The 19,982-nt window shown below is 43.4% G+C and overlaps 1 protein-coding gene across 1 annotated transcript in view; it reads right to left on the bottom strand.

The window, feature by feature from the left end:
• Nucleotides 1–19,982, bottom strand: part of LOC126243161 (lachesin-like) — a 1,186,501-nt gene that overhangs the window by 71,911 nt on the left and 1,094,608 nt on the right. The window lies entirely within an intron of this gene.

The following is a 19,982-nucleotide window of genomic DNA, read 5'->3' as shown; positions in this document are numbered from 1 at the left end:
TTAAATCTGCTAAGAACGCGAGATCACATTTCCATGAAGGCTCTTTCAATTCAGGAACACACATGTTATATATTTCCATGAACATATTTATCTCATCTAATAGGCAAAAAAATCGATTTAATAATTCGCCACGACTAAGCCAGCGGACCTCGCTGTAATAAGGCAGGCTACCATACTGGTTTTCTACATCCTCAAGAAAGCTTCTAAATTTTCTGTGTTGTAGCCCATGCTTCCTTATATAACTGGTTGTACGAACAACAACACTCATCACATTTTTTAAAGTGATACTCTTTGCACATAAGTTTTCCTGGTGGATCACACAGTGAACGCCCCTTATTTCATTCGGCACGGTTAGTTTTTGCATTTTCTCCTTCAACACCACAACGAAAGCTGGTTTTTTCCCTGTCATCGCTGGTGCATCGTCTGTAGACACGAAACTAAAGAATTCCACGACAATCCTATATTTTCAACACTTTCTTCAACACTACTTAAAATATCACCTCCAGTTGCAGTGTTCTTCATGGCTACTACATCGAGGAGCTCCTCCCTCGCCTGAAGATCTCTATTAACACCTCTAATAAATATGGCAAGCTGTCTGTTCCAGTGATATCAATACTTTCGTCCAGAGCTAGAGAATACGCCATAAAATCTTTACAGATATTTGCAAGCTGGCTCTGGACGTCGTCTGCCATGTCCTGTATGCGACGCATAATGGTCATGTTAGATAATGGCACAATCAGAAACTGTTCAACTTGAAATGGACACAAATGTTCCGCTGCAGTTACCAAACATTCTTTTATTAAATCGCCATCAGTGAAGGGGCGCAGGGATTTTGCTAAAAGCAAAGCAATTTTGTAACTCACTCTGAGAGCTGCCTCAGTTGATTTTTCTTCGTCGTCCAGATCTTCTTCGGATAGCTTCCTTTTAAGTTTAATAACTTCCTGTGCACGATCTGGTCCATCACATTTTCCACTCCCGTAGTCTTTCGCGTGGTACGACATATAATGTCGCTGCAAATTAAATTTCCTAAAAGAATTCAGCGTTTTGTGACATACTAAACATTTTGCAACTCCATCTTTTTCTGTAAACAGATACAATTCCTCCCAATGGGGGTTGAACTGCGAAAGCATGGTTGGGGTTACACAACGGCGACTTGACATGATTCTTAACCAGCGAAGTGACTGTTAGAGCTGATCGTAGTACTTTTAAACGTTACACAGTCGGTGCAAATTCAATAGGCATGCTGCGGCCCTATTCAAACGTGCGCGCGTTTCCCCTCCCTCCCCTCCTTCCCTACTCCGCGACCTTACACCTGCTCGCGAGCACATGCCTGAGCAGACGCGAGTACTCGCGCTCAAAACCGGCCAGTTGTTAAGCCCTGATCTAAGCGGAAGGAAGGGGGTCGCCCACGACGCAACTGACAAATGATGTGGAGGAGGCAGTGCAAGCAACGAATATGTATGTTGAGGAAAGTCAAGACAGAAGAAGATGCCCATTGAGGGTAGAGAAGCGGCACCAGCCGTAGGTAATCCGCAACAAGAAGAACAAGGTAGTTTGTGAGAAGTTCGTGTGTTTCTTAGTAAGAGGGGGAAACGTCCATTATCACGTGTAGTAATTAGAATGTCGCAGGATCGTGATTTATCGAGAGTACTGTGTATCATTCCACTCTGTTGCTCCTCATGCTGTCGGCGATACCCCGACTGTCATGTGAATACCGAATGGACTGTGACGGTGTGCACTCAGCCTCGTCGGTGAGTAGAGTCACACGACAGCGCAGACACGTATAAGGGGGCGCTGGGCAATCCCACGGCAGCGCTCAGTGTGATTGACAGCCTCCGCTCTTGCATCGAGGCTATTGGATCACCCTCCATCAGGTGGCGCAACTGTCTCTCTCTCTCTCGCTACCAATCGGGAAATCTGCCCTGTTAATCATGGAATTCGGCACGTTCACGCCTGCGCGGCTTTTTATAGATCGGCATAAGTAGGAGGCTACTGTGACAGCTTCAGTAGTGTGTTCGCCCCACCTGAAGATGTCTGTCAATTACGCCGATGTAACATTGTGGAAATTTCACAACGACATCCGACATCTCACCCGAGAACTATATATGCAATAATATGGCTGTTTGCAAGAATCTAGGATAATTTTCCGTTGTCTGGAAAATGCATAGTCAACTGAAGGACACTCGTATGTAAGACGTGAGATTTTGTATCCATTTCCTGCACTATATATACATTCCTACACAATATGTACATATTCAAATGGTATGAAATTTTACTCCTCTGGTCTTTATTAAAATCCACACATCACTTAAGAATTTCTTTCGTAAAAGAAATACGAAGACGTCGATATTTAGTTACCTCACGAGCTCCTTTCAGTTTATTTGGCGTCAATATCCATTTGAACTGCACAAATCACACCTATAAGGACTGATTCATTAACACACATAGAGAGTATCTATGTCATATCTCTTTCATATCTTACGGTCACAATATATGTTGGTTTTTCTTATGTTAAATCTCCATTTCATTATTCCGTGGCGCTGTGAGAAAGTTCGTAGTCGCTACATGCGTATAACATAAAGTTATTCAGATCGCGTTTCTTTTTACTTATGACTTAGATTTTACATAAAGGGAAATGTTTCAGAGCATTAAAACCGGAGTCATAATATACTATTTAAAGGAGTGGCAGGCTTCCACCTTTTCACACCTATTTCAATATTTTAACTTCAGTGATAACTCCACTCTGACAGGCACCTCCCACCTATTTTAATTACAGACTCATCCGGAATCTTTTGACAAATGGGAGATCATCATGACACTTTCAATAACAGGCCACATGACCAGTGGATACACATTATGGATCTTTATTTCATTTGTTTCCTTTTCATTTCGCATGCTCATATCGATAATCAAGCCCGATTCCTCTACCTTTAGGGGCATTTTTGCACTCGAAAGGCATGAAATTTTTCTGAACCTTCATCTGCTCTGCCGCTCTCTTTTCACATGGCATTACAAGTCTTCTACCGCCTTTGCTACAGATCTATATTCAAAAACTAAGCAGTGTCTGGGTGGTCGAACCTGGGACACATAACGTTTGAATTTGTAGTCAAACACACCTACACCTATATCAGTTATATATGTCAAAATAAAATTACTATGCCACAATCGCGAACCTTATTTTGGTAGTACTTGGAATAAAAACAGCAACCAGTAGCAGAAGGTAGTAGTCGAAAGCTCTTGTCCTAGGTTTCAACCCATATAACTTGACCTTCGTCAGAAGTCCTATTACGTTTCAAATGCTGATCATAATGTGTCGCCAACAGGCTTAGGCCAAATTAAGCCGGCCGAAGTGGCCGAGCGGTTATAGGCGCTGCAGTCTGGAACCGCGCGACCGCTACGGTCGCAGGTTCGAATCCTGCCTCGGGCATGGATGTGTGTGATGTCCTTAGGTTAGTTAGGTTTAAGTAGTTCTAAGTTCTAGGGGACTGATGATCTCAGATGTTAAGTCCCATAGTGCTCAGAGCCATTTGAACCATTTTTGAAGACTTCTGAAGAAGGCCCGTTTATGTGGGTTGATACCTAGGTCGACAGCTGTTGACTACCATCTTCCGCAACTGGCGGCTGTTTTTATTCCAAATATTATTTTTGCACAGTTGCTGCTGCAGCTCTGCTTAAGATCCTTATTTTGTTACCTTCGTCCAGAACATGTTTACTCGTGGAGCATAGGGATGGTTGCTAACTTTTACACACATCTAACCCATAAATTCAACAGAAAAAAATGTCCGTCCCCGGTAGCTGAGTGGTCATCCTCCCAATGCCGTTACTCCTTGGCCGCCGCATCCAATCACCCTGTGGATATTTCGTGTGAGCAAGGGCACTTTTCAAAGTTCGCTACCACACTCTAACACTGCCTCCTGCAAAAGACAGCCTCGGACTCGTCAACGTGCGGGCACGATCCTCTGCACTCTTTGTCCATAGTATGTTGCGGCACTGGCGGGGGCCGGTCCCGTCCTTAACACGCAGGCTCTTAGATATCCTCCAACCAGCTTCTCTCGATCCACCGATCAATGTGGCACTTATTTCTCTATTATTGTACCACGTCGCCAATTGTTTCATAGAACTCAGCTACGTTCGGGCCGATCTTCCAGTCACCCATCCTCCCCGTACAAAACATTATTATAGTTTTTTTATGCTGTCCAACCCTTGCGACCCCATGGTGCTATAGCACTCTGACATTAACCGTCGTCTGTGTCTGCACTCTGGTATGTTTTAGTCTATAACAAATTCTCGACTAATAGTCGACTTTATCGCATAGGACTGGGCACCTCCCCACTCTGCCTTGACTCTCATCTCGAAGACACCGACGAGCACCGTCTTACGTGCCCCCTCAAACGTAACGTTCGCTCCTCATCCAACGAATCGTGGGCTTTTACCTCTGTTCCCCGCCAACGACGGTAACCCCAGATTTCTTGTTGTTGCCCCAGACATTTCACTACCGTCTTGCTAAGCACCATTCACTCATCTGGTTTTGAGGACAGGCTTCAGAATACCTCTTTCAGCATGGTCCGCGTACAGTCCTTGACTTCTGGTACAAAGTTGTAACCGCGCATATCCCCCTCACCCGAAAACCATCTTACCGACAAACTTTTGCCGGTTATCTCCGCAGCGTCTTCCTTGACCCCCCTCAAAGTTGGGGTGTACCATGCCTACCCGTCACATAATGCAACACGCTTATCCACGTTCTCATGCATCGAAAAAAAAAGAGAGAGACAATATCTTATATTTTGTTGTATTTAATGTTTTTATAATATTTTTTGTTTAACTAACAATCATTTGTATTTTTTAAATGGTACCTTGAAGAACTGTTGCATTGTGTATATATATGTACTGTTAGTTTGTTAATAAAAAAAAGTAATCAGCGCTACTGAATGTCAATCGTAAGGGCCCGTGTTCGATTTCCGGCTGGGTCGGGCATTTTATTCGCTCAGGGACTGGGTGTTGTGTTGTCCTAATTATCACCATTTCATCCCCATCGACGCACAAGTCGCAGAAGTGGCGTCAAATCGAAAGACTTGCACCCGGCGAATGGTCTACCCGAGGAGGCCCTAGTCACAAGACATTTACATTTCTTACAGACAAAATGCAGAAAGGTCGCATGATTATTAATATTGTGGTTCTGTTGAATTCACTACAGTGAATCGACCGCGGCCTCTACTCATCGCACACATACGCGTTCATTGTTCAGCTACAGAGGTGGACAAGGTAGTAAGGCAACGACATCTATAATACGGTGTTTCTGTACGCGATTTTTCGAATAACTTAGTTGTAACAGATATTAATACTCGCCTCATGAACGTAAAATGCCGCTTGTTCTGTACAAATACGAAGAAAATAGCAAAAAATTAATGATAAGTCGATATTGACAAGTGTTTCGTAATTGTATTCACACAAGACTCCGAGGACACAAAACTCTGAGGTCTTGTGTTCACACAGTTAGATCCATCAGAACGTCGCGGGAGAGACGGAGGGTGCGGGGGGGGGGGGGGGGGGGGGGAGGGAGAGATAGATAGAGAGAGAGAGAGAACAGTACGGAATAGACACAATTGATGAGGATCAGCGAAATGGAGTGCACATAGTTTTCGCTAGCACTTTGATCACGTATGAAGAGTTAAGTTCGCAATCACAAGTACGGAGAAACTCCGTTAGTGAAATGCAATCTTAAGTAGTTTTCCATCGATAGCGTTAAATACTCTTAAGTTTAAAGCACTTCCCTTGGTAATTCTGCTGTGGCTAGAATCGTTCTGCTTGCATCTGTCCCACCCATTTCGGCACCCCTAAACATTCGTTTATTTTGGCGGAGTTCGCGTTAACTTGGGTCTTTGTATCCGCTTGGGGACGCCCGCTCGCCAGTTGAACTGTAGTTTGGGAAGGGAGAAGCTTAACAGGAAAAGTTGTTCCCGATCCGCCACGGCGGCGCTCCAGCCAAGAAAAGAGGTGGAGGTGGGGTGAAGGTGAGCGGGTGGGGGACAGGGGTGCGTGAACTCAACAATACCTGGCCGGCGAGGAAGTCCTTCCTCTAAGAATCTGTCACAGACCGCGAGGATGGAAACGCTGCGCTAGCGGATCGCCCGTAGGCTTTTTCTGTGACGACAAATCCGATTAAAGACTATTTATGTCCCTCAGATGATTGTGTTCGCGAACAAAACATCGTAAAGAAAGTCGCAGTTTAAGAGTAATGGAGTTACTCGGCGTAATTCCATCCAGCAAGTTGCTAGAACACGCAATCTGAAGCGGATTTTGCGCGACGCAGCTCTGTGACAGAATTTTTCCCTTCGTCAGCTTCGTATAAACGAATTACACGGTGAACATCATGTTACGTCCGCAGTTGTGCAGCGCTGTAACGCACGGTGGCAAAGAATTTACGTAACGCAGCGTTGACTTCACAATTCAGATGAAATTCTGTTTAAGGGGGGTAGAACGTCAAAGGGGCCGACTTGGAGCAAGAGAGGCACCACAGGACATTCTAATTTCCAGTGTCTATACTTTTACAAGTAAATTCATAAAACCTTGCCAGCATGACCAGGAAGGATTCACAATTCACATTCATAGCAGAGGAAGTTCAATAACATAACAAAATAAATTTTTTCACATGCGAACTTTCATCATTTTTTCACACACTATCGGCTGCATTTTTTGCTATACATAAGCTTTTTTCCATAAGTAAGAGAGAGTCTTCCATTAATTTTGCACGGTATACAAACCATATTTAGAGGTGTATTAAACTCTTGAATTTATTTAATTTATGAAAAAGTGAATAAGCTGTTACATTTTAAACTTCATTTTTAGAAAAATTAAAATTTTTAAATCATCATCTCAATTTTTACCACAGATTTTAATATGTTTGGAAAATTCTAGAGGTTTGCATTAAGGAGTTTGTGTTTAATAAGCATACCAAGTTTGAAAGTAACAGAATATTTGTTTTGGATGTTACATGTACCTAAGGACAGAAATTTGCCATAGAAACAGAATCTTCCGTCGGTTCTTGGTAGAACGACATTATAATAATGAATGAAAAGCACTAGTTTGCTTTTGTTGTACAATATTACTTTTACTGTTAGCTGGTTTTCGGCTTACAAGGCCATCTTCAGACATTTACTGAGTATTATCACCAAAGAAGTTAAATGTTAGCAGACAACATTGGTAGAGAAGTAACACATCTAGACTGAAGTAGAAACGTTCAGTAACATCTTTGCAATGTTACTTACTGTATGTTTCTACTTCAGTCTAGATGTATTACTTCTCTTCCAATGTTGTCTGCTAACATTTAACTTCTTTGGTGATAATACTCAGTAAATGTCTGAAGATGGCCTTGTAAAACGACAACCGGTTAACAATAAAAGTAATATTGTAGAACAAAAGCAAATTGGTACAGAAATTTGTGTTTTGAGGAAAATGGCCCTTAAAGTTTCCGCTTGTATTTGGCATTCTTTTAGAACTGTCCAGCAGCATAAGTAGGTTCTTTTTCATTTTATAAATGAGTTTTCTTCCTTTTCACATTTCTAATTTCCTATGATGCATTCTTCTTGAATTCATCACCTCCAAAAATGATTTATCAGCTTTCACTACATGCTATCTGTCTACCGCATAGAAAGCTTTGATGTACTGCACTCCGAGCTTAATTCCCGTTTTCTGTAAAACATATTTCCTGCTTTGTACACCATAATTAAAACATGAAACTGCATCATAAACACTAATAGCAACTGCAGTTCTTCCCACAAAAATGGTTTTAGCGATCTTTCCCATACATATTAGTTAAAACTTTCATCTGGGTTTTGGGGTATCGCCATGAAGACATTTCTTCAATAAGTTTTCATTTGCAAGGTCCCTGAATGTAGGTTTGATGGCTTCCATAACAGCAGCTGGTAGATAATTCCTGTGATGATATTCTTCAATTAGGTATGACCGAATAATGCCGTGCAAAGGTGTGTGGCACTGTATCTTGGTACACTTAAGACCAAATAATGTGCCTTATAATCTCTATTATATATATGTTTTATACATCAAACCATTCAGGAAGATGTGTGCTAAAAAAACAGGCATATTTTTGAAAAATCGATAATTTTTTTAATTTTTGACGCCCTCCCCCCCTTAAATTCATTCTGAGGAAAAGACATCAGGGGAAAAAACTTAAACCTGATATAAAAAGTATTTGATGTACTCGTCAAGGACAGCGTTATCAGCACCTGACAGAGTCTAGATGAGACCGCAATTTTGGTCTCTATTTTGCCGGCTGGACGAATCGGGCAGTATCCAGATTTTGGGGCATTCGGATGTGACAGTGGTCCGATGTTGGATTGCAAAGGAAAGTGAGGCAGGTATACTCGTCGTCAAGATTCCGGTCGATCACTGTGACCACCGTAAGGGAGTATCGCTGTATTGGGCACCAAAAGTCTTGTAGTCCCACCACATCTGTCCCTGCCATCCGAGAGTAAGTAATGGACCCCCTGCAACATTCTGTATCGTCCAGTATCATTCGTCAAATACTAGAAGCAGCCACACTGGCGAATTATCGTCTCATATGTAGGCAGCCGTTAAGGCCACAAGACAAACGGCTGCGTTTTTGAGTGGTGCAGTGACCAATAACCAGGGATTTATGATGCACGGTATAACATTTTCAGCGATGAATCGCATTTCTACACTACCCCAGATGACGATTGTCGATTAGTATGGAGCCGACATTATAGAGGCACAGTGGTGTAGCTCATGGCGTCATGATTTGCGGAGCCAAAGGGTATGACTTAAGGTCACTGCTGTTAATGCTTGTGGTAATTCTAACCGCATAATGGTAAGTCCAGGGCATTCTGTGCCCTCATCCATACAATGCTCATCCTAGCGTGGCCCTTGTCTGGAATGGCTGCGTTGAGCCGTGGGGGAATCGCTGGCGCCAATGATTCCCCATCTACACTACGTTATCCGGACACCTCGCTGAAAATGACTTAAAAGTTCGTAGCGCCCTCCATCGGTAATGCTGGAATTCAACATGGTGTCGGCCCACCCTTAACCAGATGACTCTGGCGCGCATACGTTCAATCAGGTGCTGGAAAGTTTCTTGGGGAATGGCAGCCTATTCTTCACTTAGTGCTGCACTGAGGAGAGGTATCGATTTCGACCCTGAGGCCTGGCACGAAGTCGGAGTTCCAAAACATCCCAAAGGTGTTCTATACGATTCAGGTCAGAGTTCTGTGCAGGCCAGCCCGTTACAGGGATGTTATTGTATTGTCGTGCATTATGAATAGGTGCTCGACCGTGTTGAAAGATGCTGCCGCCATCCCCGAATTGCTCTTCAACAGTGGGAAGGAAGAAGGTGCTTAAAACGTCAATGTAGGCCAGTGCCGTGATAGTGCCACGCAAAACAACAACGGGTGCAAGCCCCCTCCATGAAAAACACGACCACACCATAACACCACCGCCTCCGAATTTTACTGATGGCACTACACACGCTGGCAGATGACGTTCACCCGGCGTTCGCCATTCCCACACCCTATCATCAGATCGCCACATTGTGCACCGTGATTCGTCATTCCATACAACTTTTTTCCACTGTTCAATCGTCAAATGTTTAAGCTCCTTACACCAAGAGAGGCGTCGTTTGTCATTTACCGGCGCGATGTGTGGCCTATGAGCAGCCGCTCGACCATAAAATCCAAATTTTCTCACCTCCCGCCTAACTATCATAGTACTTGAAGTGGATCCTGATGCAGTTTGGAATTCCTGTGTGATGGTCTGGATACATGTCTGCCAATTACGCATTACGACCATCTTCAACTATCGGCGGTCTCTGTCATTCAACAGACGAGGTCGACCTGTACGCTTTTGTGCTGTACGTGTCCCTTCACGTTTCCACTTCAGCATCATATCGGTAACAATGGACCTAGGGATGTTTAGCTGTGTGGAAATAATGCATACAGAAGCATAACACAAGTGACACCCAATCACCTGACCACGTTCGAAGTCCACGAGTTCTGCGGAGCGCCCATTTCGCTCTCTCACGATGTCTACTGAGGTCGCTGATATGGAGTAACTGGCAGTACGTGGCAGCACAATGCAACTAATAAGAAAAAGTATGTTTTGGAGGGTGTCCGGATACTTTTGATCACAGTGTAGTCGGGGCAGCAATTCAGGTTGTTCTGACATGCGCGTTTCCTCTTTGGTTTTCCTCTTCTGGCCGCCATCTAAGCACGGCGCTTCCGGCTATCGTTCTCTTTGTTTCCCGCTCCGGGGCCTAGTGGTCGTGCATACAGGTAGCTTGGCCATTTGTTGTGTCGGTGAGTAATGGACTGACTGTTTTGCAGGAGCGTTGGTTGCTCGCTGCGCTTTATTATGATGAGAGGAGTGTATCGGCGGTGGGCTGGTGGCGATGGCCTCCAATGCAGTAGCAAGTGTGTATATAGTCAGCTCCCGATGCTAGATGCGTATGTATGCTATGTGGATTCTCGTTGTTTGCTGCTACTAACAACGGTAGGCATCAGCTATTTCTCTGCAGTTGTCTTTTGTGATCGATCTGATCGAAACTTGCGTTCACGGCCGGAAACAGTGAACTGTATGTGGTTATCCCCGCCGTGGCGGGAATAAGAAATTCACTCTTGGTTCCGGTATTTGTTGAGTAGTGGAGTTAAGAGTGTAAAACACTGCTCAGTGACGGTAGCACTAAAAGTGAGTAGCATGAAGGCTGCATGAGTCATTCTAGGATAGTGTGCAGGCCATGTTTAGTGTTAAGACAGTGTGCTTCTAATGTTACTTGAGTATCTTATTATTTATTGTGTGGTCTCCGTTGAAGGGGCTGTGACTTTGACGTCTTGTATTACGGTATTTTATGCTCTTGGTTCGGCAGGCCCTGTCTGTAAGAGTGAAGATTTATGAGCTGTGAGAAGTAAATAATTGTCCATGCTATTTGTTTAAGGTCATGATGTGTTAAGGGTGTTAAATTTAAAGGGGAGGAGGGCTTAACTCTGAAAATAAGAGGATTTGTTTGTCTCCTTTGGTTTGGTCGTCTGCTTTTTTTTAATGTTATAGTGTACTACGAGAGGCGGGCACACTCAGTTCCGGATTGAACAATACAGGAGGCGGCGCCTTGACTGAAATATGTTCGGACGTCGTTAGCTCGGCCAGCTACGATTTGGTGACACTCGGTGCTACTTGGCTGTATTCCGTCGGAGTCACTGCTCGCCCCAGTAGCTGACAGAAGTTCAGTATTCTCTCTTGTAATCATTTGCAGATTCCTCTCGTTAATGTGTTCGGGCTGCGCCAAGGTGCGTCCCTTGTTCCTGGTAGTTTGATCACTCTTGTATTAGGGTGGGTCAACCGTTGGGGTGTGCCTGCTGTGGCGTGGAACTTAAACTGACTATTAACATAACTGTCTTTTCTGCCTAAATATTGTTATACTTGAAAGGAATTTCACGAGTGAGTCCAGTGGAATAAGTCATTTTATGAAACTTCCTGGCAGATTAAAACTGTGTGCCGGACCGAGACTCGAACTGGAGACCTTTGCAAGTGCTCTGTCATCTGATCTAGCCAAGCACGACTCACGCCCCGTCCTCACAGCTTTAATTCCGCCAATACCTCGTCCCCTACCTTCCAAACTTCGCAGAAGCTCTCCTGCGAACCATGCAGAACTAGCACTCCTGGAAGAAAGGATATTGCGGAGACATGGCTTAGCCACAGCCTGGGGGATGTTTCTAGAATGAAATTTTCACACTACAGCGGAGTGTGCGCTGACATGAAACTTTGCAAAGGTCCCGTGTTCGAATCTCGGTCCGGCACAGAGTTTTAATCTGCCAGGAAGTTTCATATCAGCGCACACTCTGCTGTAGAGTGAAAATTTCACTCTAGAAACATCCCCCAGGCTGTGGCCAAGCCATGTCTCCGCAACGTCCTTTCTTTCAAGAGTGCTAGTTCTGCAAGGTTCGCAGGAGAGCTTCTGTAAAGTTTGGAAGGTAGGAGACGAGGTACTGGCAGAAGTAAAGCTGTGAGGACGGGGCGTGAGTCGTGCTTGGGTAGCTGAGTTGGTAGAGCACTCGCCCGCGAGAGGCAAAGGTCCCGAGTTCGAGTCTCGGTCCGCCACACAGTTTTAACCTGCCAGGAAGTTTCATATCAGAGCACACTCCGCTGTAGAGTGAAAATTTCATTCTAAGTCGTTATATAATTGCTGGGATTCCCTTGTTCTATGATCCATTTACTGGTATAATGTTCCCGTTGGAGAATTTGTTCTTTTACTTAAAATTTGTTATTCAATATTCTCTATTGTTGCTTGTTTAACCAATGGGGATCTTGTCCCGATAAATTCCTATTAAATTTTTGGCCAGTTATGCTTGTCGTCTATATTTATCTGGGTCTATTTGTTACTTAGTCAAAAGGAAGGATCTTTACTGAACTTGTTTCACTGCATATACTGTTGTAAAGACTGTATAAGGTTTTTTAATTAAATTTGTTATTGGTGGCTATTGGAAGGCCGGTTTCGTAAAAGATTAAAAGATTTTCTAAAACTGTTTTTGGGGATATGTGTAATAAATCTTGTTGAACTACAAACCTGTGTTTGCGATTTCTTCTTGTGACTGTTTTGAGGATTGCAAATTTCACGTAGGATGCGTAATGTTGAGGTACTCCCGTAGTAAGCAAGAGCATCAGATCTGTATCCGGTAGAACATATGTGTGACCATCTTGGACGTCAGTCTCATCCCAGGCAAATACCGAGGATGTCAAGGACCAGTTGCAACAGCTGCGTCGGCTCAGGAGAGGATACAACCGTTTTTACGGCACACTACCCAGACGAATCAGTGCATGCATCCAACGCGGGGCTCTTATTCCCAAATTCTTTGTAAATTTCATACTGTTTTCCAACAAGTGAAATAACATCACATACCATCAAGACCATGAACTTTCATTTTACTATGTAAAGTAGCTGCTTTAAAAAAATTTCAAATACTGTTGCTATTAGTTTGCTAGCTATTCCTGGAAAACATGGTTCAAATGGCTCTTAGCACTATGGGACAACTTCTGAAGTCATCAGTCCCCTAGAACTTAGAACTACTTAAACCTAACTAACCTAAGGAAATCACACACATCCATGCCCGAGGCAGTATTCGAACCTGCGACCGTAGCGGTCGCGCGGTTCCAGACTGTAGCGCCTAGAAACTCTCGACCACCCCGGCCGGCCAGTCCTGGAAACAAACGAATCAACCGCCTGATGTATTTTGCATATGTCACTTCAGTTATGCCTTGGGAATTAATTTTCCGCGGTAACCCACCACAAAGAAAGAAAATATTAATTTGACAAAATCGATCAGTAAGGATAACACGCTGTGTTCACCCATGGTCATAATGTAGGTGCATATTAAAGGATTTAGGTATTTTAACTCCACCATCGCAATACATATAATCGCTAATGAAATTCGCCATAAATAATTCACGACAATTTGAGAGGAGCAATGATACTCACACACACACAATACTGGAAGAAATATGGCGTTTATTGCCTTTATTAAGGTTGATGTGGCTAAAAAGAAATTTAATATACGGCAATAATAATTTTTCATCATTTGCCCAATAGCATAAACTGTCTCGCAGTTTGCAAAGTTCACTGTAAATCTAACCTTAAAACATTTGTTATCGACAAGTGCGTCTATAACATGAACGAATTTTTATTTAAAGTAGTTCAAATGAAAAACCCCTTTTGATATTCTGCACTTAAGGTTTTTCTGCTTATCTTGTGCACGCAGATGCGTTTCTCTTTCAAATAAAAGAAAACATCTGCAGCACGCAAAAGGTGTTTCTTTAAAACTATTGTAATTGACATACAGATGCTGCGTAAATGGGCAGCACAAGAAACTTGTAGCTTGTTAAATAAACCTAGGTTTTAAGGGTAGTTGCAGAGTGGGACTAAAAATTGTGTGTTCATCAAACTAAATACTTATCACGTTTACATTTCCTGTAAACTGATTCGTATCACATAATTTCGATAAATGAATCGTTCAAATGATTTATGGGACATTTAGCAAACTAATTGACTAATTGATCAGTATAACGAAGATCTGTGTTAAGCTGTTGTAGAACTGATAGTCTCTGCACTAAGTGGGCCTGCCACAATTTATATGGAACAACACAGTACAGACACCAGTTATGAACTTCCTGTTTCACTTTAATTAATCTTAATGTGTGTTTATTTTGCTGTATGGGGCAAGATTTATGGCACATAATTTTATGTAAGTTTCCTTTAATTTTATTCTTCTGACTTCACATTTTGATAACGTGTTGTTAGTAATTTCTGTTCTACTCGCTTTTAGCGTATTCGAAAGAACAATGACGAATTACAAATTATTTTCAAACTCAGTGATTGTCCCAACACGCATTTGCTGTGTGGTACTTTTGTAAGTATTTTGATTACGAAGGGATGGAATTTACGCCATAGTTTGTGTATAGAAAATAATTGTGTTCAAGCATATGTCGTAGTGATAGTCAATTACCAAAAAGAGTGGTAACACAGTAAATATTCATGCACCTGCATATCTTGACTTGCTTTAAATGAAGAAAGTGATGTCTATGCGCCATAATCTTTCTTCCTAATTCTTATCAAACTTCACAGATAATAATATTTATATAATTATTTTTAGATTTCTAGTAACTCTACGTCTGTCCTATTCGCATGTCTAAGACGAACATATTTCTGTATCCTCTATTGATCGAGTCCTATAAGCTTGATGCGGAAGCAGGAGTGATTGATGGTTTCATGTGCCTGAAATGTAACCTTATACACGATGTCTGTGACACTTTACCTCGTAGTAAGCCGACTGGATGCATCATCTTTCGTCGTGAACTTTTCAATCATGTGTTTATCAGAAGTCAGTGCACTTTTGTCTTTCCTGTCTCCTTTAAAAGTTCACATGCTAACTATCAGTCGAAATTGCTCACCTTAGTCAATATATTTAGTGCGATCAAGAAAAATAAACTTTATCTCCGAGACAAGTTAAAGGCATGGCGAAGTGAATGTAGTCCCATTGGAACGTCAGTGCAAGATGGAAAGACCAAACGATAAATGATGAAGATAATAACGACTTGGGCTACATGGGATTGATCAAAACACATTACCATGCCTAATGTGGCGTAGGTAAACCGTTGACGCTAAAAACAGCTTCCACTCGACTTGAAATGAATACATCTAGGTCCTGTATGATTTTGAAGGGTTTCCTGCGAAATAGTGGCAAGTTGCGATAACGATGATGAGATCTGGTGACTGTGGTGGCCACTACAGATACCGTAATTCATCCTGGTGTTCACAAATCCAGTCCTGCACCATGAGAGCTTTGTGGACAGGTATCCTGTTGTTTTGAGGAACAAACACTGCACCATGAGGCTGTACCTGATCAGCCAAAATGGTAAAATAATCCTTGGTAATAGTGTTGCCTTGCGGAGTAACCATGTGGCTAACGGAATGCCAGGATATGGTTGCACCCATCATCAACGAATCCCGCCTTGTTTCACTCTTGGGACGTAAATTTGGCCAGAAGTTAGAAACAGTGTGAAACAACTTATCTGACAGAATGACATGCTTCCATTTCTCCATAGTCCAGGTTCTGTTGCTTGGCACCACGTTTCTTGTTAAGGGCATTTGCGTCGCTGCAGAGTGGTTTTGGAATTCCAACTCGCACTGCAATTCCATACTTTTTTTTTTCTTTTTTTGGGCGCGACGTTCAGTTCTGCTGTGACTTTTGCCGCTGTCGTCCTCTTATTTTTCGTCACAATCTTCTTCAATGACCGTCTGCCACTATCTCTCAATACACAATTTCGACCGCGCTGTGACTTAACTGATAATGTTTTTCCGCTTTCCATGTGTGCCGTGTAAAGCTTCGTTACGGCGCATCTTGAAACACCAAACATTTTTTCCATGTATGCAGTATAAATCTTCCATACGGTGCCTTTTGAAACACCAAACACTATCGCTCCCTCGGTTGCGGATGCACCTACAATACGAGCACCAACAATTTTCCGAAGTTCGAATTCAATTGTTAGTTCCGATGAAATGCAGTCGACAACTACACTGAATACTATTCTGACCAGGACTGACACTTGCGACGTTTTGAGGACATTAAAGAGCTGCCGTTCGCGATCGAACACAATGGAGTACCCTGAAAGTCAGGCTAGCATCTGCATTTATGTTCAAGCATACATTTCCCGTGGTGATTCCATATTTTCGTCCAACTCTTGTATGTACTGAGGAAACTGAAGAATTTGACAAGTGACGTTTAACAATAAAGTAAAGAAGAAAAAGAATGTTAATGGATGATGTCGAATAGTATAATTTGGATCGTGATAATTTTAGTATTAAATGTTGTTCATCTTATAGATATCTAGATGTAATGACACTCGAGAATGGAAGGAGTGTAGAAGATGCTAAATACTGGACGATCCTTTGGAGTAACTGATCACAAACAAAACGAAAAAAGAATACATGCAAAACAATGGTTAAGAGGAAATGTACATACGACTCAGATGTTTTGAAAATAAGAGAGAGAAGAGAAAGGTTAACTGGTATTCATGATTTACTGGACATGAACTGCTGGAGTCTCAAGATTGGACTGCATCAGAATGGAGGAATAAAGAAAATTGGGTTGGGTTGGGTTTTTTGGGGAAGGAGAACAGACAGCGATGTCATCGGTCTCATCTGATTAGGGAAGGACGGAGAAGGAAGTCGGCCGTGCCCTTTGAAAGGAACCATCCCGACATTTGCCTGGAGCGATTTAGGGGAATCTCGGAAAACCTAAATCAGGGTGGCCGGACGCAGGGTTGAACCGTCGTCCTCCTGAATATAAGGAAAGTGATGGAAGTGGAACAGAACGTAACGGGAACTATTGAGAGCAACACGTTACCACGGTACGGCTATTTAAAATGAATTAATGATAGGGGCAAGAAAAGGTACGGAGATGGAACCAAGAAGAAAAAAAGGAAACTAATTCTGCCGCCTAGATCCTAGACGACGGTTGACAGTCGTAAACAGGCACGCGTGAAACTACAGGACAACAAAAGGATTAATACTCCAGTTAACACGGGTTCGCAAACAGGCCATTTGGGAAATAATTGTGAATGTGCCACCAGTGACAACTTTGCTTCAGAACACTATGTGCTACCGTTTGCTGCACATTCGTACCTGTCAAAGGAGGTGTGCAACGTGTCGTCGCGTCTCTGCCTCTGAGTTGCGAATTCTTTCATGTTGTTGTTGTCTTCAGTCCTGAGACTGGTTTGATGCAGCTCTCCATGCTACTCTATCCTGTGCAAGCTTCTTCATCTCCCAGTACTTAGTGCAACGCTGCCCTCCAATGCTAAATTTGTGATCCCTTGATGCCTCAGAACATGTCCCACCAACCGGTCCCTTCTTCTTGCCAAGTTGTTCAAGTTCTTTCATAAACTCCCAGATGTTCTAGTAAATCTTGACAGGACTGTATAAATCGCTGCTCCAGTTCTTCTGCCATATCAATGGCAGTGCTTGCACACTTCACATCGGAGATGAGCCCAGACAGAAAAATCAGTGCGATTCACGTCAGATGACCTTGGAGACCAAGGCACAGATGCTGCTCGACCTATACATCTTGGACAGTATTGGCGCCTTAGATGCCTCACATCAGCAGCAAAATGTGTCGCTGCCCAGCCATACATCTACTACATTCTTGAAGCAGGGGACATGTGTGACATTGAAACACAATTCTATATAGACTTAATGGGAAAGGTTACATGTCAAATACATTTGCATCTACTAAGATAATACTAAAGACTGAAGACAGTGCCGGCTCGTAATCACACATCACGGCAAGAGACCCATGTGTACAAACAGTTTTACTTCCATTATCTTATCGTGTACTTCGTCCTGTGTCAGTTTTCACTATTAATACATATATAGTCAGTAAAGCTTTTTGTACCCCGTATTAATAGTGAGAACTGACGCAGGAAAAAGTACACGATATATATATATATATATATATATATATATATATATATATATATATATCAAGATTTTAAACATGGCTGAAACAGCAATTGTTGAAATACTTCACGGTAAATGATGACAGCCAAAGCAGTTGCAGCATAAGGATTTATTAAAATTCTTGACCACGGTTTCGGTATATCTAATATAACTTCATCAGAAGTGAAATACACTAAAATCACATCCTGCAGTGGAGATTCATATAACAATTGTGCCAAAGGCGTCGTCAGTTGTTAAATCATCTCCATTTATTCAACATAATTATGGACAGAGGGACGATGCGAACACAGCTTAGCATTAGTACTTCGCCTATATATATATATATATATATATATATATATATATATATATATATATATATATATACTCCTGGAAATGGAAAGAAGAACACATTGACACCGGTGTGTCAGACCCACCATACTTGCTCCGGACACTGCGAGAGGGCTGTACAAGCAATGATCACACGCACGGCACAGCGGACACACCAGGAACCGCGGTGTTGGCCGTCGAATGGCGCTAGCTGCGCAGCATTTGTGCACCGCCGCCGTCAGTGTCAGCCAGTTTGCCGTGGCATACGGAGCTCCATCGCAGTCTTTAACACTGGTAGCATGCCGCGACAGCGTGGACGTGAACCGTATGTGCAGTTGACGGACTTTGAGCGAGGGCGTATAGTGGGCATGCGGGAGGCCGGGTGGACGTACCGCCGAATTGCTCAACACGTGGGGCGTGAGGTCTCCACAGTACATCGATGTTGTCGCCAGTGGTCGGCGAAAGGTGCACGTGCCCGTCGACCTGGGACCGGACCGCAGCGACGCACGGATGCACGCCAAGACCGTAGGATCCTACGCAGTGCCGTAGGGGACCGCACCGCCACTTCCCAGCAAATTAGGGACACTGTTGCTCCTGGGGTATCGGCGAGGACCATTCGCAACCGTCTCCATGAAGCTGGGCTACGGTCCCGCACACCGTTAGGCCGTCTTCCGCTCACGCCCCAACATCGTGCAGCCCGCCTCCAGTGGTGTCGCGACAGGCGTGAATGGAGGGACGAATGGAGACGTGTCGTCTTCAGCGATGAGAGTCGCTTCTGCCTTGGTGCCAATGATGGTCGTATGCGTGTTTGGCGCCGTGCAGGTGAGTGCCACAATCAGGACTGCATACGACCGAGGCACACAGGGCCAACACCCGGCATCATGGTGTGGGGAGCGATCTCCTACACTGGCCGTACACCACTGGTGATCGTCGAGGGGACACTGAATAGTGCACGGTACATCCAAACCGTCATCGAACCCATCGTTCTACCATTCCTAGACCGGCTAGGGAACTTGCTGTTCCAACAGGACAATGCACGTCCGCATGTATCCCGTGCCACCCAACGTGCTCTAGAAGGTGTAAGTCAACTACCCTGGCCAGCAAGATCTCCGGATCTGTCCCCCATTGAGCATGTTTGGGACTGGATGAAGCGTCGTCTCACGCGGTCTGCACGTCCAGCACGAACGCTGGTCCAACTGAGGCGCCAGGTGGAAATGGCATGGCAAGCCGTTCCACAGGACTACATCCAGCATCTCTACGATCGTCTCCATGGGAGAATAGCAGCCTGCATTGCTGCGAAAGGTGGATATACACTGTACTAGTGCCGACATTGTGCATGCTCTGTTGCCTGTGTCTATGTGCCTGTGGTTCTGTCAGTGTGATCATGTGATGTATCTGACCCCAGGAATGTGTCAATAAAGTTTCCCCTTCCTGGGACAATGAATTCACGGTGTTCTTATTTCAATTTCCAGGAGTGTATATATATATATATATATATATATATATATATATATATATATATATATATATATATATATATATTCAGAAAAGCTTTTATATGCCCTGTATTGATAGTGCAAACTGACACAGCAAAAGGTATACTATATATATAAGGTGTTGCAGAGGATTCTGTGCTGAGATATAA

Source organism: Schistocerca nitens, chromosome 1 (genome assembly GCF_023898315.1).
Source record: "Schistocerca nitens isolate TAMUIC-IGC-003100 chromosome 1, iqSchNite1.1, whole genome shotgun sequence".
Taxonomy (NCBI): domain Eukaryota; kingdom Metazoa; phylum Arthropoda; class Insecta; order Orthoptera; family Acrididae; genus Schistocerca; species Schistocerca nitens.
The sequence above is the reverse complement of the archived record's forward strand: the minus strand, read 5'-3'. Positions and strand labels throughout refer to the sequence as shown.